This window comes from Pristiophorus japonicus, chromosome 19 (assembly GCF_044704955.1).
Source record: "Pristiophorus japonicus isolate sPriJap1 chromosome 19, sPriJap1.hap1, whole genome shotgun sequence".
Taxonomy (NCBI): domain Eukaryota; kingdom Metazoa; phylum Chordata; class Chondrichthyes; family Pristiophoridae; genus Pristiophorus; species Pristiophorus japonicus.
The window spans coordinates 68,267,748-68,290,695 of NC_091995.1; the positions used below are offsets into that span (position 1 = coordinate 68,267,748).

The 22,948-nt window shown below is 52.7% G+C and overlaps 1 protein-coding gene across 1 annotated transcript in view; it reads right to left on the minus strand.

Moving 5' to 3' along the window:
• Positions 1–22,948, minus strand: part of sgsm3 (small G protein signaling modulator 3) — a 396,544-nt gene that overhangs the window by 76,939 nt on the left and 296,657 nt on the right. The window lies entirely within an intron of this gene.

Sequence of the window (22,948 nt, forward strand, 5' to 3'; positions counted from 1 at the left end):
GTGTAGGTGCTTACTATACCCAGTCCCACAGTCAGTGTGGGTGCTCACTATACACACCCAGTCCCAGTCAGTGTAGGTGCTCACTATACCCAGTCCCACAGTCAGTGTGGGTGTTCACTATATACACCCAGTCCCACAGTCAGTGTGGGTGCTCACTATACACACCCAGTCCCAGTCAGTGTCGGTGCTTACTGTACCCAGTCCCACAGTCAGTGTGGGTGTTCACTATATACACCCAGTCCCACAGTCAGTGTGGGTGCTCACTATATACAGCCAGTCCCAGTCAGTGATGGTGCCCACGATATACACCCAGTCCCAGTCAGTGCAGGTGCTCATTATATACACCCAGTCCCAGTCAGTGTGGGTGCTCATTATATACACCCAGTCCAAGTCAGTGTGGGTGCTCACTACATACACCCAGTCCCAGTCAGTGTGGGTGCTCACTATATACACCCAATCCCAGTCAGTGTGGGTGTTCACTATATACACCCAGTCCCACAGTCAGTGTGAGTGCTCACTATATACACCCAGTCCCAGTGCTCACTATACACACCCAGTCCAACAGTCAGTGTGGGTGCTCACTATACACACCAAGTCCCAGTCAGTGTGGGTGCTCACTATATACACCCAGTCCCACAGTCATTGTGGGTGCTCACTATACACACCCAGTCCCACAGTCAATGTGGGTGCTCACTATACACACCAAGTCTCAGTCAGTGAAGGTGCTCACGATACACACCAAGTCCCAGTCAGTGTGGATGCTCACGATACACCCAGTCCCACAGTCAGTGCAGGTGCTCACTATATGCACCCAGTCCCAGTCAGTGTGGGTGCTCACTATATACACCAAGTCCCAGTCAGTGTGGTTGCTCACTATATACACCCTGTCCCAGTCAGTGTGGGTGCTCACTATTTCCACCAGGTCCCAGTCAGTGTAGGTGCTCACTATATGCACCAAGTCCCAGTCAGTGTGGGTGCTCACGATACACACCCAGTCCCAGTCAGCGTAGGTGCTCACTATACCCAGTCCCACAGTCAGTGTGGGTGCTCACTATATACACCCAGTCCCAGTCAGTGTGGGTGCTCACGATATACACCCAGTCCCAGTCAGTGTGGGTGCTCACTATATACACCCAGTCCCAGTCAGTGTGGGTGCTCACTATTTACACCCAGTCCCACAGTCAGTGTGGGTGCACACTATATACACCCAGTCCCACAGTCAGTGTAGGTGCTCACTATATACACCCAGTCCCAGTCAGTGTGGGTGCTCACTATTTTCACCCAGTCCCAGTCAGTGTGGGTGCTCACGATATACACCCAGTCCCAGTCAGTGTGGGTGCTCACTATACACACCCAGTCCCACAGTCAGTGTGGGTGCTTACTATACACACCAAGTCCCAGTCAGTGTGGGTGGTCACGATATACACCCAGTCCCACAGTCAGTGTGGGTGCTCACTATACACACCTATCCCACAGTCAGTGTGGGTGCTCACTATACACACCAAGTCCCACAGTCAGTGTGGGTGCTCACTCTACACACCAAGTCCCAGTCAGTGAAGGTGCTCACTATACACACCAAGTCCCAGTCAGTGAAGGTGCTCACTATATACAGCCAGTCCCACAGTCAGTGCAGGTGCTCACTATAAACACCCAGTCCCAGTCAGTGAAGGTGCCCACTATATACACCCAGTCCCACAGTCAGTGCAGGTGCTCACTATATACACCCAGTCCCAGTCAGTGTTCGTGCTCACTATATACACCCAGTCCCAGTCAGTGTGGGTGCTCACTATATACACCCAGTCCCAGTCAGTGTGGGTGCTCACTATATACACGCAGTTCCAGTCAGTGTGGGTGCTAACTATATACACCCAGTCCCAGTCAGTGTAGGTGCTCACGATATACACCCAGTCCCAGTCAGTGTGGGTGCTCACTATATGCACCCAGTCCCAGTCAGTGTGGGTGCTCACTATCTCCACCCAGTCCCAGTCAGTGTGGGTGATCACTATATACACCAAGTCCCAGTCAGTGTGGGTGCTCACTATATACACGCAGTTTAGTCAGTGTGGGTGCTCACGACACACACCAAGTCCCAGTCAGTGAAGGTGCTCACTATACACACCAAGTCCCAGTCAGTGTGGGTGCTCACTATACACCCAGTCCCTGTCAGTGAAGGTGCTCACTATATCCAGCCAGTCCCACAGTCAGTGCAGGTGCTCACTATATACACCCAGTCCCAGTTAGTGAAGGTGCTCACTGTATACACCCAGGCCCACAGTCAGTGCAGGTGCTCACCAAAGACACCCAGTCCCAGTCAATGTGGGTGCTCACGATATACACCCAGTCCCAGTCAGTGTGGGTGCTTACTATACACACCCAGTCCCACAGTCAGTGTGGGTGCTCGCTATACACACCAAGTCCCAGTCAGTGTGGGTGCTCACTGTATACACCCAGTCCCACAGTCAGTGTGGGTGCTCACTATACACACCTATCCCACAGTCAGTGTGGGTGCTCACTATACACACCAAGTCCCAGTCAGTGAAGGTGCTCACTATATGCACCCAGTCCCACAGTCAGTGTGGGTGCTCACTATACACACCCAGTCCCACAGTCAGCGTGGGTGCTCACTATACACACCAAGTCCCAGTCAGTGTGGGTGCTCACTATACCCAGTCCCAGTCAGTGAAGGTGCTCACTATATACAGCCAGTCCCAGTCAGTGATGGTGCTCACTATATGCACCCAGTCCCAGTCAGTGTGGGTGCTCACTATATACACCAAGTCCCAGTCAGTGTGGTTGCTCACTATATACACCCTGTCCCAGTCAGTGTGGGTGCTCACTATATACACCAGGTCCCAGTCAGTGTAGGTGCTCACTATATGCACCAAGTCCCAGTCAGTGTGGGTGCTCACTATACACACCCAGTCCCAGTCAGCGTAGGTGCTCACTATACCCAGTCCCACAGTCAGTGTGGGTGCTCACTATATACACCCAGTCCCAGTCAGTGTGGGTGCTCACTATATACACCCAGTCCCAGTCAGTGATGGTGCCCACGATATACACCCAGTCCCAGTCAGTGCAGGTGCTCATTATATACACCCAGTCCCAGTCAGTGTGAGTGCTCATTATATACACCCAGTCCCAGTCAGTGTGGGTGCTCACTACATACACCCAGTCCCAGTCAGTGTGGGTGCTCACTATATACACCCAGTCCCAGTCAGTGTAGGTGCTTACTGTACCCAGTCCCACAGTCAGTGTGGGTGCTCACTATACACACCCAGTCCCAGTCAGTGTAGGTGCTCACTATACCCAGTCCCACAGTCAGTGTGGGTGTTCACTAGATACACCCAGTCCCACAGTCAGTGTGGGTGCTCACTATACACACCCAGTCCCAGTCAGTGTCGGTGCTTACTGTACCCAGTCCCACAGTCAGTGTGGGTGCTCACTATACACACCCAGTCCCAGTCAGTGGAGGTGCTCACTATACCCAGTCCCACAGTCAGTGTGGGTGCTCACTATATACACCCAGTCACAGTCAGTGTGGGTGCTCATTATATACACCCAGTCCCAGTCCGTGTGGGTGCTCATTATATTCACCCAGTCCCAGTCAGTGTAGGTGCTTACTGTACCCAGTCCCACAGTCAGTGTGGGTGCTCACTATACACACCCAGTCCCAGTCAGTGTCGGTGCTCACTATACCCAGTCCCAGTCAGTGTAGGTGCTCACTATATACACCCAGTCACAGTCAGTGTGGGTGCTCATTATATACACCCAGTCCCAGTCCTTGTGGGTGCTCATTATATTCACCCAGTCCCAGTCAGTGTGGGTGCTCATTATATACACCCAGTCCAAGTCAGTGTGGGTGCTCACTACATACACCCAGTCCCAGTCAGTGTGGGTGCTCACTATATACACCCAATCCCAGTCAGTGTGGGTGTTCACTATATACACCCAGTCCCACAGTCAGTGTGGGTGCTCACTATATACACCCAGTCCCAGTGCTCACGATACACACCCAGTCCAACAGTCAGTGTGGGTGCTCACTATACACACCAAGTCCCAGTCAGTGTGGGTGCTCACTATATACACCCAGTCCCACAGTCATTGTGGGTGCTCACTATACACACCCAGTCCCACAGTCAGTGTGGGTGCTCACTATACACACCAAGTCTCAGTCAGTGAAGGTGCTCACTATATGCACCCAGTCCCAGTCAGTGTGGGTGCTCACTATATACACCAAGTCCCAGTCAGTGTGGTTGCTCACTATATACACCCTGTCCCAGTCAGTGTGGGTGCTCACTATATACACCAGGTCCCAGTCAGTGTAGGTGCTCACTATATGCACCAAGTCCCAGTCAGTGTGGGTGCTCACTATACACACCCAGTCCCAGTCAGCGTAGGTGCTCACTATACCCAGTCCCACAGTCAGTGTGGGTGCTCACTATATACACCCAGTCCCAGTCAGTGTGGGTGCTCACTATATACACCCAGTCCCAGTCAGTGTGGGTGCTCACTATATACACCCAGTCCCAGTCAGTGTGGGTGCTCACTATATACACCCAGTCCCACAGTCAGTGTGGGTGCACACTATATACACCCAGTCCCACAGTCAGTGTAGGTGCTCACTATATACACCCAGTCCCAGTCAGTGTGGGTGCTCACTATATACACCCAGTCCCAGTCAGTGTGGGTGCTCACTATATACACCCAGTCCCAGTCAGTATGGGTGCTCACTATACACACCCAGTCCCACAGTCAGTGTGGGTGCTCACTATACACACCTATCCCACAGTCAGTGTGGGTGCTCACTATACACACCAAGTCCCAGTCAGTGTGGGTGCTCACTATAAACCCAGTCCCAGTCAGTGAAGGTGCTCACTATATACAGCCAGTCCCACAGTCAGTGCAGGTGCTCACTATATACACCCAGTCCCAGTCAGTGAAGGTGCCCACTATATACACCCATTCCCACAGTCAGTGCAGGTGCTCACTATATACACCCAGTCCCAGTCAGTGTGGGTGCTCACTATATACACCCAGTCCCAGTCAGTGTGGGTGCTCACTATATAAACCCAGTCCCAGTCAGTGTGGGTGCTCACTATATACACCCAGTCCCAGTCAGTGTAGGTGCTCACGATATACACCCAGTCCCAGTCAGTGTGGGTGCTCACTATATACACTCAGTCCCAGTCAGTGTGGGTGCTCACTATACACACCCAGTCCCAGTCAGTGTGGGTGATCACTATATACACCAAGTCCCAGTCAGTGTGGGTGCTCGCTATACACACCAAGTCCCAGTCAGTGTGGGTGCTCACTGTATACACCCAGTCCCACAGTCAGTGTGGGTGCTCACTATACACACCTATCCCACAGTCAGTGTGGGTGCTCACTATACACACCAAGTCCCAGTCAGTGAAGGTGCTCACTATATGCACCCAGTCCCACAGTCAGTGTGGGTGCTCACTATACACACCCAGTCCCACAGTCAGCGTGGGTGCTCACTATACACACCAAGTCCCAGTCAGTGTGGGTGCTCACTATACACCCAGTCCCAGTCAGTGAAGGTGCTCACTATATACAGCCAGTCCCAGTCAGTGATGGTGCCCACGATATACACCCAGTCCCAGTCAGTGCAGGTGCTCATTATATACACCCAGTCCCAGTCAGTGTGAGTGCTCATTATATACACCCAGTCCCAGTCAGTGTGGGTGCTCACTACATACACCCAGTCCCAGTCAGTGTGGGTGCTCACTATATGCACCCAGTCCCAGTCAGTGTAGGTGCTCACTATACCCAGTCCCACAGTCAGTGTGGGTGTTCACTAGATACACCCAGTCCCACAGTCAGTGTGGGTGCTCACTATACACACCCAGTCGCAGTCAGTGTCGGTGCTTACTGTACCCAGTCCCACAGTCAGTGTGGGTGCTCACTATACACACCCAGTCCCAGTCAGTGGAGGTGCTCACTATACCCAGTCCCACAGTCAGTGTGGGTGCTCACTATATACACCCAGTCACAGTCAGTGTGGGTGCTCATTATATACACCCAGTCCCAGTCCGTGTGGGTGCTCATTATATTCACCCAGTCCCAGTCAGTGTAGGTGCTTACTGTACCCAGTCCCACAGTCAGTGTGGGTGCTCACTATACACACCCAGTCCCAGTCAGTGTCGGTGCTCACTATACCCAGTCCCAGTCAGTGTAGGTGCTCACTATATACACCCAGTCACAGTCAGTGTGGGTGCTCATTATATACACCCAGTCCCAGTCCTTGTGGGTGCTCATTATATTCACCCAGTCCCAGTCAGTGTGGGTGCTCATTATATACACCCAGTCCAAGTCAGTGTGGGTGCTCACTACATACACCCAATCCCAGTCAGTGTGGGTGCTCACTATATACACCCAGTCCCACAGTCAGTGTGGGTGCTCACTATATACACCCAGTCCCAGTGCTCACGATACACACCCAGTCCAACAGTCAGTGTGGGTGCTCACTATACACACCAAGTCCCAGTCAGTGTGGGTGCTCACTATATACACCCAGTCCCACAGTCATTGTGGGTGCTCACTATACACACCCAGTCCCACAGTCAGTGTGGGTGCTCACTATACACACCAAGTCTCAGTCAGTGAAGGTGCTCACGATACACACCAAGTCCCAGTCAGTGTGGATGCTCACGATACACCCAGTCCCACAGTCAGTGCAGGTGCTCACGATATGCACCCAGTCCCAGTCAGTGAAGGTGCTCACTATATACACCCAGTCCCACAGTCAGTGCAGGTGCTCACTATATGCACCCAGTCCCAGTCAGTGTGGGTGCTCACTATATACACCAAGTCCCAGTCAGTGTGGTTGCTCACTATATACACCCTGTCCCAGTCAGTGTGGGTGCTCACTATATACACCAGGTCCCAGTCAGTGTAGGTGCTCACTATATGCACCAAGTCCCAGTCAGTGTGGGTGCTCACTATACACACCCAGTCCCAGTCAGCGTAGGTGCTCACTATACCCAGTCCCACAGTCAGTGTGGGTGCTCACTATATACACCCAGTCCCAGTCAGTGTGGGTGCTCACTATATACACCCAGTCCCAGTCAGTGTGGGTGCTCACTATATACACCCAGTCCCAGTCAGTGTGGGTGCTCACTATATACACCCAGTCCCACAGTCAGTGTGGGTGCACACTTTATACACCCAGTCCCACAGTCAGTGTAGGTGCTCACTATATACACCCAGTCCCAGTCAGTGTGGGTGCTCACTATATACACCCAGTCCCAATCAGTGTGGGTGCTCACTATATACACCCAGTCCCAGTCAGTATGGGTGCTCACTATACACACCCAGTCCCACAGTCAGTGTGGGTGCTCACTATACACACCTATCCCACAGTCAGTGTGGGTGCTCACTATACACACCAAGTCCCAGTCAGTGTGGGTGCTCACTATAAACCCAGTCCCAGTCAGTGAAGGTGCTCACTATATACAGCCAGTCCCACAGTCAGTGCAGGTGCTCACTATATACACCCAGTCCCAGTCAGTGAAGGTGCCCACTATATACACCCATTCCCACAGTCAGTGCAGGTGCTCACTATATACACCCAGTCCCAGTCAGTGTGGGTGCTCACTATATACACCCAGTCCCAGTCAGTGTGGGTGCTCACTATATAAACCCAGTCCCAGTCAGTGTGGGTGCTCACTATATACACCCAGTCCCAGTCAGTGTGGGTGCTCACTATATACACCAAGTCCCAGTCAGTGTGGGTGCTCACTATATACACCCAGTCCCACAGTCAGTGTGGGTGCTCACCATACACACACAGTCCCACAGTCAGTGTGGGTGCTCACGACACACACCAAGTCCCAGTCAGTGAAGGTGCTCACTATACACACCAAGTCCCAGTCAGTGTGGGTGCTCACTATACACCCAGTCCCTGTCAGTGAAGGTGCTCACTATATCCAGCCAGTCCCACAGTCAGTGCAGGTGCACACTATATACACCCAGTCCCAGTTAGTGAAGGTGCTCACTATATACACCCAGGCCCACAGTCAGTGCAGGTGCTCACCAAAGACACCCAGTCCCAGTCAATGTGGGTGCTCACGATATACACCCAGTCCCAGTCAGTGTGGGTGCTCACTATATACACCCAGTCCCAGTCAGTGTGGGTGCTCACTATTTCCACCCAGTCCCAGTCAGTGTAGGTGCTCACTATAAACACCCAGTCACAGTCAGTGTGGGTGCTCATTATATACACCCAGTCCCAGTCAGTGTGGGTGCTCACTATATACACCCAGTCCCACAGTCAGTGTGGGTGCTCACTATATACACCCAGTCCCAGTGGGTGCTCACTATATACACCAAGTCCCAGTCAGTGTGGGTGCTCACTATATACACCCAGTCCCAGTCAGTGTGGGTGCTCACTATATACACCCAGTCCCAGTCAGTGTAGGTGCTCACTATATACACCAAGTCCCAGTCAGTGTGGGTGCTCACTATATACACCCAGTCCCAGTCAGTGTGGGTGCTCACTATATACACCAAGTCCCAGTCAGTGTGGGTGCTCACTATATACACCCAGTCCCACAGTCAGTGTGGGTGCTCACTATACACACCCAGTCCAACAGTCAGTGTGGGTGCTCACTGTACACACCCAGTCACAGTAAGTGTGGGTGCTCACTATATACACCCAGTCCCAGTCAGTGTGGGTGCTCACTATACACACCCAGTCCCACAGTCAGTGTGGGTGCTCGCTATACACACCAAGTCCCAGTCAGTGTGGGTGCTCACTGTATACACCCAGTCCCACAGTCAGTGTGGGTGCTCACTATACACACCTATCCCACAGTCAGTGTGGGTGCTCACTATACACACCAAGTCCCAGTCAGTGAAGGTGCTCACTATATGCACCCAGTCCCACAGTCAGTGTGGGTGCTCACTATACACACCCAGTCCCACAGTCAGCGTGGGTGCTCACTATACACACCAAGTCCCAGTCAGTGTGGGTGCTCACTATACACCCAGTCCCAGTCAGTGAAGGTGCTCACTATATACAGCCAGTCCCAGTCAGTGATGGTGCCCACGATATACACCCAGTCCCAGTCAGTGCAGGTGCTCATTATATACACCCAGTCCCAGTCAGTGTGAGTGCTCATTATATACACCCAGTCCCAGTCAGTGTGGGTGCTCACTACATACACCCAGTCCCAGTCAGTGTGGGTGCTCACTATATGCACCCAGTCCCAGTCAGTGTAGGTGCTTACTGTACCCAGTCCCACAGTCAGTGTGGGTGCTCACTATACACACCCAGTCCCAGTCAGTGTAGGTGCTCACTATACCCAGTCCCACAGTCAGTGTGGGTGTTCACTATATACACCCAGTCCCACAGTCAGTGTGGGTGCTCACTATACACACCCAGTCCCAGTCAGTGTCGGTGCTTACTGTACCCAGTCCCACAGTCAGTGTGGGTGCTCACTATACACACCCAGTCCCAGTCAGTGTAGGTGCTCACTATACCCAGTCCCACAGTCAGTGTGGGTGCTCACTATATACACCCAGTCACAGTCAGTGTGGGTGCTCATTATATACACCCAGTCCCAGTCCGTGTGGGTGCTCATTATATTCACCCAGTCCCAGTCAGTGTCGGTGCTTACTGTACCCAGTCCCACAGTCAGTGTGGGTGCTCACTATACACACCCAGTCCCAGTCAGTGTAGGTGCTCACTATACCCAGTCCCAGTCAGTGTAGGTGCTCACTATATACACCCAGTCACAGTCAGTGTGGGTGCTCATTATATACACCCAGTCCCAGTCCGTGTGGGTGCTCATTATATTCACCCAGTCCCAGTCAGTGTGGGTGCTCATTATATACACCCAGTCCAAGTCAGTGTGGGTGCTCACTACATACACCCAGTCCCAGTCAGTGTGGGTGCTCACTATATACACCCAATCCCAGTCAGTGTGGGTGTTCACGATATACACCCAGTCCCACAGTCAGTGTGGGTGCTCACTATATACACCCAGTCCCAGTGCTCACGATACACACCCAGTCCAACAGTCAGTGTGGGTGCTCACTATACACACCAAGTCCCAGTCAGTGTGGGTGCTCACTATATACACCCAGTCCCACAGTCATTGTGGGTGCTCACTATACACACCCAGTCCCACAGTCAGTGTGGGTGCTCACTATACACACCAAGTCTCAGTCAGTGAAGGTGCTCACGATACACACCAAGTCCCAGTCAGTGTGGATGCTCACGATACACCCAGTCCCACAGTCAGTGCAGGTGCTCACGATATGCACCCAGTCCCAGTCAGTGAAGGTGCTCACTATATACACCCAGTCCCACAGTCAGTGCAGGTGCTCACTATATGCACCCAGTCCCAGTCATTGTGGGTGCTCACTATATACACCAAGTCCCAGTCAGTGTGGTTGCTCACTATATACACCCTGTCCCAGTCAGTGTGGGTGCTCACTTTATACACCAGGTCCCAGTCAGTGTAGGTGCTCACTATATGCACCAAGTCCCAGTCAGTGTGGGTGCTCACTATACACACCCAGTCCCAGTCAGCGTAGGTGCTCACTATACCCAGTCCCACAGTCAGTGTGGGTGCTCACTACATACACCCAGTCCCAGTCAGTGTGGGTGCTCACTATATGCACCCAGTCCCAGTCAGTGTAGGTGCTTACTGTACCCAGTCCCACAGTCAGTGTGAGTGCTCACTATACACACCCAGTCCCAGTCAGTGTCGGTGCTCACGATACCCAGTCCCACAGTCAGTGTGGGTGCTCACTATATACACCCAGTCCCAGTCAGTGTGGGTGCTCACTATATACACCCAGTCCCAGTCAGTGTGGGTGTTCACTATATACACCCAGTCCCACAGTCAGTGTGGGTGCTACCTATATACACCCAGTCCCAGTCAGTGTGGGTGCTCACTATACACACCCAGTCCCACAGTCAGTGTGGGCGCTCACTATACACACCAAGTCCCAGTCAGTGTGGGTGCTCACTATATACACCCAGTCCCACAGTCAGTGTGGGTGCTCACTATACACACCCAGTCCCACAGTCAGTGTGGGTGCTCACTATACACACCCAGTCCCAGTCAGTGTAGGTGCTCACTATGCACACCCAGTCCCAGTCAGCGTGGGTGCTCACTATATACACCCAGTCCCAGTCAGTGCAGGTGCTCACTATACACACCCAGTCCCAGTCAGTGTAGGTGCTCACTATACACACCGAGTCCCACAGACAGTGTGGCTGCTCACTATATACATCCAGTCCCAGTCAGTGTGGGTGCTCACTATATACACCCAGTCCCAGTCAGTGTAGGTGCTCACTATATACACCCAGTCCCAGTCAGTGTGGGTGCTTACTATATACACCCAGTCCCAGTCAGTGTGGGTGCTCACTCTAGACACCCAGTCCCACAGTCAGTGTGGGTGCTCACTATACACACCCAGTCCCACAGTCAGTGCAGGTGCTCACTATATACACCCAGTCCCAGTCAGTGTAGGTGCTCACTATACACACCGAGTCCCAGAGACAGTGTGGCTGCTCACTATATACATCCAGTCCCAGTCAGTGTGGGTGCTCACTATATACACCCAGTCCCAGTCAGTGTAGGTGCTCACTTTACCCAGTCCCACAGTCAGTGTGGGTGTTCACTAGATACACCCAGTCCCACAGTCAGTGTGGGTGCTCACTATACACACCCAGTCCCAGTCAGTGTCGGTGCTTACTGTACCCAGTCCCACAGTCAGTGTGGGTGCTCACTATACACACCCAGTCCCAGTCAGTGGAGGTGCTCACTATACCCAGTCCCACAGTCAGTGTGGGTGCTCACTATATACACCCAGTCACAGTCAGTGTGGGTTCTCATTATATACACCCAGTCCCAGTCCGTGTGGGTGCTCATTATATTCACCCAGTCCCAGTCAGTGTAGGTGCTTACTGTACCCAGTCCCACAGTCAGTGTGGGTGCTCACTATACACACCCAGTCCCAGTCAGTGTCGGTGCTCACTATACCCAGTCCCAGTCAGTGTAGGTGCTCACTATATACACCCAGTCACAGTCAGTGTGGGTGCTCATTATATACACCCAGTCCCAGTCCTTGTGGGTGCTCATTATATTCACCCAGTCCCAGTCAGTGTGGGTGCTCATTATATACACCCAGTCCAAGTCAGTGTGGGTGCTCACTACATACACCCAGTCCCAGTCAGTGTGGGTGCTCACTATATACACCCAATCCCAGTCAGTGTGGGTGTTCACTATATACACCCAGTCCCACAGTCAGTGTGGGTGCTCACTATATACACCCAGTCCCAGTGCTCACGATACACACCCAGTCCAACAGTCAGTGTGGGTGCTCACTATACACACCAAGTCCCAGTCAGTGTGGGTGCTCACTATATACACCCAGTCCCACAGTCATTGTGGGTGCTCACTATACACACCCAGTCCCACAGTCAGTGTGGGTGCTCACTATACACACCAAGTCTCAGTCAGTGAAGGTGCTCACGATACACACCAAGTCCCAGTCAGTGTGGATGCTCACGATACACCCAGTCCCACAGTCAGTGCAGGTGCTCACGATATGCACCCAGTCCCAGTCAGTGAAGGTGCTCACTATATACACCCAGTCCCACAGTCAGTGCAGGTGCTCACTATATGCACCCAGTCCCAGTCAGTGTGGGTGCTCACTATATACACCAAGTCCCAGTCAGTGTGGTTGCTCACTATATACACCCTGTCCCAGTCAGTGTGGGTGCTCACTATATACACCAGGTCCCAGTCAGTGTAGGTGCTCACTATATGCACCAAGTCCCAGTCAGTGTGGGTGCTCACTATACACACCCAGTCCCAGTCAGCGTAGGTGCTCACTATACCCAGTCCCACAGTCAGTGTGGGTGCTCACTATATACACCCAGTCCCAGTCAGTGATGGTGCCCACGATATACACCCAGTCCCAGTCAGTGCAGGTGCTCATTATATACACCCAGTCCCAGTCAGTGTGAGTGCTCATTATATACACCCAGTCCCAGTCAGTGTGGGTGCTCACTACATACACCCAGTCCCAGTCAGTGTGGGTGCTCACTATATGCACCCAGTCCCAGTCAGTGTAGGTGCTTACTGTACCCAGTCCCACAGTCAGTGTGGGTGCTCACTATACACACCCAGTCCCAGTCAGTGTAGGTGCTCACTATACCCAGTCCCACAGTCAGTGTGGGTGTTCACTAGATACACCCAGTCCCACAGTCAGTGTGGGTGCTCACTATACACACCCAGTCCCAGTCAGTGTCGGTGCTTACTGTACCCAGTCCCACAGTCAGTGTGGGTGCTCACTATACACACCCAGTCCCAGTCAGTGGAGGTGCTCACTATACCCAGTCCCACAGTCAGTGTGGGTGCTCACTATATACACCCAGTCACAGTCAGTGTGGGTGCTCATTATATACACCCAGTCCCAGTCCGTGTGGGTGCTCATTATATTCACCCAGTCCCAGTCAGTGTAGGTGCTTACTGTACCCAGTCCCACAGTCAGTGTGGGTGCTCACTATACACACCCAGTCCCAGTCAGTGTCGGTGCTCACTATACCCAGTCCCAGTCAGTGTAGGTGCTCACTATATACACCCAGTCACAGTCAGTGTGGGTGCTCATTATATACACCCAGTCCCAGTCCTTGTGGGTGCTCATTATATTCACCCAGTCCCAGTCAGTGTGGGTGCTCATTATATACACCCAGTCCAAGTCAGTGTGGGTGCTCACTACATACACCCAGTCCCAGTCAGTGTGGGTGCTCACTATATACACCCAATCCCAGTCAGTGTGGGTGTTCACTATATACACCCAGTCCCACAGTCAGTGTGGGTGCTCACTATATACACCCAGTCCCAGTGCTCACGATACACACCCAGTCCAACAGTCAGTGTGGGTGCTCACTATACACACCAAGTCCCAGTCAGTGTGGGTGCTCACTATATACACCCAGTCCCACAGTCATTGTGGATGCTCACTATACACACCCAGTCCCACAGTCAGTGTGGGTGCTCACTATACACACCAAGTCTCAGTCAGTGAAGGTGCTCACGATACACACCAAGTCCCAGTCAGTGTGGATGCTCACGATACACCCAGTCCCACAGTCAGTGCAGGTGCTCACGATATGCACCCAGTCCCAGTCAGTGAAGGTGCTCACTATATACACCCAGTCCCACAGTCAGTGCAGGTGCTCACTATATGCACCCAGTCCCAGTCAGTGTGGGTGCTCACTATATACACCAAGTCCCAGTCAGTGTGGTTGCTCACTATATACACCCTGTCCCAGTCAGTGTGGGTGCTCACTATATACACCAGGTCCCAGTCAGTGTAGGTGCTCACTATATGCACCAAGTCCCAGTCAGTGTGGGTGCTCACTATACACACCCAGTCCCAGTCAGCGTAGGTGCTCACTATACCCAGTCCCACAGTCAGTGTGGGTGCTCACTATATACACCCAGTCCCAGTCAGTGTGGGTGCTCACTATATACACCCAGTCCCAGTCAGTGTGGGTGCTCACTATATACACCCAGTCCCAGTCAGTGTAGGTGCTCACTATAAACACCCAGTCCCACAGTCAGTGTGGGTGCACACTATATACACCCAGTCCCACAGTCAGTGTAGGTGCTCACTATATACACCCAGTCCCAGTCAGTGTGGGTGCTCACTATATACACCCAGTCCCAGTCAGTGTGGGTGCTCACTATATACACCCAGTCCCAGTCAGTATGGGTGCTCACTATACACACCCAGTCCCACAGTCAGTGTGGGTGCTCACTATACACACCTATCCCACAGTCAGTGTGGGTGCTCACTATACACACCAAGTCCCAGTCAGTGTGGGTGCTCACTATAAACCCAGTCCCAGTCAGTGAAGGTGCTCACTATATACAGCCAGTCCCACAGTCAGTGCAGGTGCTCACTATATACACCCAGTCCCAGTCAGTGAAGGTGCCCACTATATACACCCATTCCCACAGTCAGTGCAGGTGCTCACTATATACACCCAGTCCCAGTCAGTGTGGGTGCTCACTATATACACCCAGTCCCAGTCAGTGTGGGTGCTCACTATATAAACCCAGTCCCAGTCAGTGTGGGTGCTCACTATATACACCCAGTCCCAGTCAGTGTAGGTGCTCACGATATACACCCAGTCCCAGTCAGTGTGGGTGCTCACTATATACACTCAGTCCCAGTCAGTGTGGGTGCTCACTATACACACCCAGTCCCAGTCAGTGTGGGTGATCACTATATACACCAAGTCCCAGTCAGTGTGGGTGCTCGCTATACACACCAAGTCCCAGTCAGTGTGGGTGCTCACTGTATACACCCAGTCCCACAGTCAGTGTGGGTGCTCACTATACACACCTATCCCACAGTCAGTGTGGGTGCTCACTATAGACACCAAGTCCCAGTCAGTGAAGGTGCTCACTATATGCACCCAGTCCCACAGTCAGTGTGGGTGCTCACTATACACACCCAGTCCCACAGTCAGCGTGGGTGCTCACTATACACACCAAGTCCCAGTCAGTGTGGGTGCTCACTATACACCCAGTCCCAGTCAGGTGAAGGTGCTCACTATATACACCCAGTCACAGTCAGTGTGGGTGCTCATTATATACACCCAGTCCCAGTCCTTGTGGGTGCTCATTATATTCACCCAGTCCCAGTCAGTGTGGGTGCTCATTATATACACCCAGTCCAAGTCAGTGTGGGTGCTCACTACATACACCCAGTCCCAGTCAGTGTGGGTGCTCACTATATACACCCAATCCCAGTCAGTGTGGGTGTTCACTATATACACCCAGTCCCACAGTCAGTGTGGGTGCTCACTATATACACCCAGTCCCAGTGCTCACGATACACACCCAGTCCAACAGTCAGTGTGGGTGCTCACTATACACACCAAGTCCCAGTCAGTGTGGGTGCTCACTATATACACCCAGTCCCACAGTCATTGTGGGTGCTCACTATACACACCCAGTCCCACAGTCAGTGTGGGTGCTCACTATACACACCAAGTCTCAGTCAGTGAAGGTGCTCACGATACACACCAAGTCCCAGTCAGTGTGGATGCTCACGATACACCCAGTCCCACAGTCAGTGCAGGTGCTCACGATATGCACCCAGTCCCAGTCAGTGAAGGTGCTCACTATATACACCCAGTCCCACAGTCAGTGCAGGTGCTCACTATATGCACCCAGTCCCAGTCAGTGTGGGTGCTCACTATATACACCAAGTCCCAGTCAGTGTAGGTGCTCACTATATGCACCAAGTCCCAGTCAGTGTGGGTGCTCACTATACACACCCAGTCCCAGTCAGCGTAGGTGCTCACTATACCCAGTCCCACAGTCAGTGTGGGTGCTCACTATATACATCCAGTCCCAGTCAGTGTGGGTGCTCACTATATACACCCAGTCCCAGTCAGTGTGGGTGCTCACTATATACACCCAGTCCCAGTCAGTGTGGGTGCTCACTATATACACCCAGTCCCACAGTCAGTGTGGGTGCACACTATATACACCCAGTCCCACAGTCAGTGTAGGTGCTCACTATATACACCCAGTCCCAGTCAGTGTGGGTGCTCACTATATACACCCAGTCCCAGTCAGTGTGGGTGCTCACTATATACACCCAGTCCCAGTCAGTATGGGTGCTCACTATACACACCCAGTCCCACAGTCAGTGTGGGTGCTCACTATACACACCTATCCCACAGTCAGTGTGGGTGCTCACTATACACACCAAGTCCCAGTCAGTGTGGGTGCTCACTATAAACCCAGTCCCAGTCAGTGAAGGTGCTCACTATATACAGCCAGTCCCACAGTCAGTGCAGGTGCTCACTATATACACCCAGTCCCAGTCAGTGAAGGTGCCCACTATATACACCCATTCCCACAGTCAGTGCAGATGCTCACTATATACACCCAGTCCCAGTCAGTGTGGGTGCTCACTATATACACCCAGTCCCAGTCAGTGTGGGTGCTCACTATATAAACCCAGTCCCAGTCAGTGTGGGTGCTCACTATATACACCCAGTCCCAGTCAGTGTGGGTGCTCACGATATACACCCAGTCCCAGTCAGTGTGGGTGCTCACTATATACACTCAGTCCCAGTCAGTGTGGGTGCTCACAATCTCCACCCAGTCCCAGTCAGTGTGGGTGCTCACTATATACACCCAGTCCCACAGTCAGTGTGGGTGCTCACCATACACACACAGTCCCACAGTCAGTGTGGGTGCTCACGACACACACCAAGTCCCAGTCAGTGAAGGTGCTCACTATACACACCAAGTCCCAGTCAGTGTGGGTGCTCACTATACACCCAGTCCCTGTCAGTGAAGGTGCTCACTATATCCAGCCAGTCCCACAGTCAGTGCAGGTGCACACTATATACACCCAGTCCCAGTTAGTGAAGGTGCTCACTATATACACCCAGGCCCACAGTCAGTGCAGGTGCTCACCAAAGACACCCAGTCCCAGTCAATGTGGGTGCTCACGATATACACCCAGTCCCAGTCAGTGTGGGTGCTCACTATATATACCCAGTCCCAGTCAGTGTGGGTGCTCACTATTTCCACCCAGTCCCAGTCAGTGTAGGTGCTCACTATAAACACCCAGTCCCAGTCAGTGTGGGTGCTCACTATATACACCCAGTCCCACAGTCAGTGTGGGTGCTCACTATATACACCCAGTCCCAGTGGGTGCTCACTATATACACCAAGTCCCAGTCAGTGTGGGTGCTCACTATATACACCCAGTCCCAGTCAGTGTGGGTGCTCACTATATACACCCAGTCCCAGTCAGTGTAGGTGCTCACTATATACACCAAGTCCCAGTCAGTGTGGGTGCTCACTATATACACCCAGTCCCAGTCAGTGTGGGTGCTCACTATATACACCAAGTCCCAGTCAGTGTGGGTGCTCACTATATACACCCAGTCCCACAGTCAGTGTGGGTGCTCACTATATACACCCAGTCCCACAGTCAGTGTAGGTGCTCACGATATACACCCAGTCCCAGTCAGTGTGGGTGCTCACTATATACACCCATTCCCAGTCAGTGTGGGTGCTCACTATATACACCCAGTCCCTGTCAGTGTGGGTGCTCAGTATACACACCCAGTCCCACAGTCAGTGTCAGCGCTCACTATATACACCAAGTCCCAGTCAGTGTGGGTGCTCACTATATACACCCAGTCCCACAGTCAGTGTGGGTGCTCACTATACACACCCAGTCCAACAGTCAGTGTGGGTGCTCACTGTACACACCCAGTCCCAGTAAGTGTGGGTGCTCACTATATACACCCAGTCCCAGTCAGTGTGGGTGCTCACTATACACACCCAGTCCCACAGTCAGTGTGGGTGCTCGCTATACACACCAAGTCCCAGTCAGTGTGGGTGCTCACTGTATACACCCAGTCCCACAGTCAGTGTGGGTGCTCACTATACACACCTATCCCACAGTCAGTGTGGGTGCTCACTATACACACCAAGTCCCAGTCAGTGAAGGTGCTCACTATATGCACCCAGTCCCACAGTCAGTGTGGGTGCTCACTATACACACCCAGTCCCACAGTCAGCGTGGGTGCTCACTATACACACCAAGTCCCAGTCAGTGTGGGTGCTCACTATACACCCAGTCCCAGTCAGTGAAGGTGCTCACTATATACAGCCAGTCCCAGTCAGTGATGGTGCCCACGATATACACCCAGTCCCAGTCAGTGCAGGTGCTCATTATATACACCCAGTCCCAGTCAGTGTGAGTGCTCATTATATACACCCAGTCCCAGTCAGTGTGGGTGCTCACTACATACACCCAGTCCCAGTCAGTGTGGGTGCTCACTATATGCACCCAGTCCCAGTCAGTGTAGGTGCTTACTGTACCCAGTCCCACAGTCAGTGTGGGTGCTCACTATACACACCCAGTCCCAGTCAGTGTAGGTGCTCACTATACCCAGTCCCACAGTCAGTGTGGGTGTTCACTATATACACCCAGTCCCACAGTCAGTGTGGGTGCTCACTATACACACCCAGTCCCAGTCAGTGTCGGTGCTTACTGTACCCAGTCCCACAGTCAGTGTGGGTGCTCACTATACACACCCAGTCCCAGTCAGTGGAGGTGCTCACTATACCCAGTCCCACAGTCAGTGTGGGTGCTCACTATATACACCCAGTCACAGTCAGTGTGGGTGCTCATTATATACACCCAGTCCCAGTCCGTGTGGGTGCTCATTATATTCACCCAGTCCCAGTCAGTGTAGGTGCTTACTGTACCCAGTCCCACAGTCAGTGTGGGTGCTCACTATACACACCCAGTCCCAGTCAGTGTAGGTGCTCACTATACCCAGTCCCAGTCAGTGTAGGTGCTCACTATATACACCCAGTCACAGTCAGTGTGGGTGCTCATTATATACACCCAGTCCCAGTCCGTGTGGGTGCTCATTATATTCACCCAGTCCCAGTCAGTGTGGGTGCTCATTATATACACCCAGTCCAAGTCAGTGTGGGTGCTCACTACATACACCCAGTCCCAGTCAGTGTGGGTGCTCACTATATACACCCAATCCCAGTCAGTGTGGGTGTTCACTATATACACCCAGTCCCACAGTCAGTGTGGGTGCTCACTATATACACCCAGTCCCAGTGCTCACGATACACACCCAGTCCAACAGTCAGTGTGGGTGCTCACAATACACACCAAGTCCCAGTCAGTGTGGGTGCTCACTATATACACCCAGTCCCACAGTCATTGTGGGTGCTCACTATACACACCCAGTCCCACAGTCAGTGTGGGTGCTCACTATACACACCAAGTCTCAGTCAGTGAAGGTGCTCACGATACACACCAAGTCCCAGTCAGTGTGGATGCTCACGATACACCCAGTCCCACAGTCAGTGCAGGTGCTCACGATATGCACCCAGTCCCAGTCAGTGAAGGTGCTCACTATATACACCCAGTCCCACAGTCAGTGCAGGTGCTCACTATATGCACCCAGTCCCAGTCATTGTGGGTGCTCACTATATACACCAAGTCCCAGTCAGTGTGGTTGCTCACTATATACACCCTGTCCCAGTCAGTGTGGGTGCTCACTTTATACACCAGGTCCCAGTCAGTGTAGGTGCTCACTATATGCACCAAGTCCCAGTCAGTGTGGGTGCTCACGAGACACACCCAGTCCCAGTCAGCGTAGGTGCTCACTATACCCAGTCCCACAGTCAGTGTGGGTGCTCACTATATACACCCAGTCCCAGTCAGTGTGGGTGCTCACTATATACACCCAGTCCCAGTCAGTGTGGGTGCTCACTATATACACCCAGTCCCAGTCAGTGTGGGTGCTCACTATATACACCCAGTCCCACAGTCAGTGTGGGTGCACACTATATACACCCAGTCCCACAGTCAGTGTGGGTGCTCACTATACACACCTATCCCACAGTCAGTGTGGGTGCTCACTATACACACCAAGTCCCAGTCAGTGTGGGTGCTCACTATAAACCCAGCCCCAGTCAGTGAAGGTGCTCACTATATACAGCCAGTCCCACAGTCAGTGCAGGTGCTCACTATATACACCCAGTCCCAGTCAGTGAAGGTGCCCACTATATACACCCAGTCCCACAGTCAGTGCAGGTGCTCACTATATCCACCCAGTCCCAGTCAGTGTGGGTGCTCACGATATACACCCAGTCCCAGTCAGTGTGGGTGCTCACTATATAAACCCAGTCCGAGTCAGTGTGGGTGCTCACTATACACACGCAGTTCCAGTCAGTGTGGGTGCTCACTATATACACCCAGTCCCAGTCAGTGTAGGTGCTCACGATATACACCCAGTCCCAGTCAGTGTGGGTGCTCACTATATACACTCAGTCCCAGTCAGTGTGGGTGCTCACAATCTCCACCCAGTCCCAGTCAGTGTGGGTGATCACTATATACACCCAGTCCCGCAGTCAGTGTGGGTGCTCACCATACACACACAGTCCCACAGTCAGTGTGGGTGCTCACGACACACACCAAGTCCCAGTCAGTGTGGGTGCTCACTATATACACCCAGTCCCAGTCAGTGAAAGTGCTCACTATATCCAGCCAGTCCCACAGTCAGTGCAGGTGCACACTATATACACCCAGTCCCAGTTAGTGAAGGTGCTCACCATATACACCCAGGCCCACAGTCAGTGCAGGTGCTCACCAAAGACACCCAGTCCCAGTCAATGTGGGTGCTCACGATATACACCCAGTCCCAGTCAGTGTGGGTGCTCACTATATACACCCAGTCCCAGTCAGTGTGGGTGCTCACTATTTCTACCCAGTCCCAGTCAGTGTAGGTGCTCACTATAAACACCCAGTCACAGTCAGTGTGGGTGCTCATTATATACACCCAGTCCCAGTCAGTGTGGGTGCTCACTATATACACCCAGTCCCACAGTCAGTGCAGGTGCTCACGATAGACACCCAGTCCCAGTCAGTGTGGGTGCTCACTATATACACCCAGTCCCAGTGTGGGTGCTCACTATATACACCCAGTCCCAGTCAGTGTGGGTGCTCACTATATACACCAAGTCCCAGTCAGTGTGGGTGCTCACTATATACACCCAGTCCCAGTCAGTGTGGGTGCTCACTATGTACACCCAGTCCCAGTCAGTGTAGGTGCTCACTATATACACCAAGTCCCAGTCAGTGTGGGTGCTCACTATATACACCCAGTCCCAGTCAGTGTGGGTGCTCACTATATACACCAAGTCCCAGTCAGTGTGGGTGCTCACTATATACACCCAGTCCCACAGTCAGTGTGGGTGCTCACTATATACACCCAGTCCCACAGTCAGTGTAGTGCTCACGATATACACCCAGTCCCAGTCAGTGTGGGTGCTCACTATATACACCCAGTCCCAGTCAGTGTGGGTGCTCACTATATACACCCAGTCCCAGTCAGTGTGGGTGCTCACTATACACACCCAGTCCCACAGTCAGTGTCGGTGCTCGCTATACACACCAAGTCCCAGTCAGTGTGGGTGCTCACTATACACACCCAGTCCCACAGTCAGTGTCGGTGCTCGCTATACACACCAAGTCCCAGTCAGTGTGGGTGCTCACTATACACACCCAGTCCAACAGTCAGTGTGGGTGCTCACTGTACACACCCAGTCCCAGTCAGTGTGGGTGCTCACTGTACACCCAGTCCCAGTCAGTGAAGGTGCTCACTATATACAGCCTGTCCCACAGTCAGTGCAGGTGCTCACTATATACACCCAGTCCCAGTCAGTGAAGGTGCCCACGATATACACCCAGTCCCAGTCAGTGCAGGTGCTCATTATATACACCCAGTCCCAGTCAGTGTGGGTGCTCATTATATACACCCAGTCCCAGTCAGTGTGGGTGCTCACTACATACACCCAGTCCCAGTCAGTGTGGGTGCTCACTATATGCACCCAGTCCCAGTCAGTGTAGGTGCTTACTGTACCCAGTCCCACAGTCAGTGTGAGTGCTCACTATACACACCCAGTCCCAGTCAGTGTCGGTGCTCACGATACCCAGTCCCACAGTCAGTGTGGGTGCTCACTATATACACCCAGTCCCAGTCAGTGTGGGTGCTCACTATATACACCCAGTCCCAGTCAGTGTGGGTGTTCACTATATACACCCAGTCCCACAGTCAGTGTGGGTGCTACCTATATACACCCAGTCCCAGTCAGTGTGGGTGCTCACTATACACACCCAGTCCCACAGTCAGTGTGGGCGCTCACTATACACACCAAGTCCCAGTCAGTGTGGGTGCTCACTATATACACCCAGTCCCACAGTCAGTGTGGGTGCTCACTATACACACCCAGTCCCACAGTCAGTGTGGGTGCTCACTATACACACCCAGTCCCAGTCAGTGTAGGTGCTCACTATGCACACCCAGTCCCAGTCAGCGTGG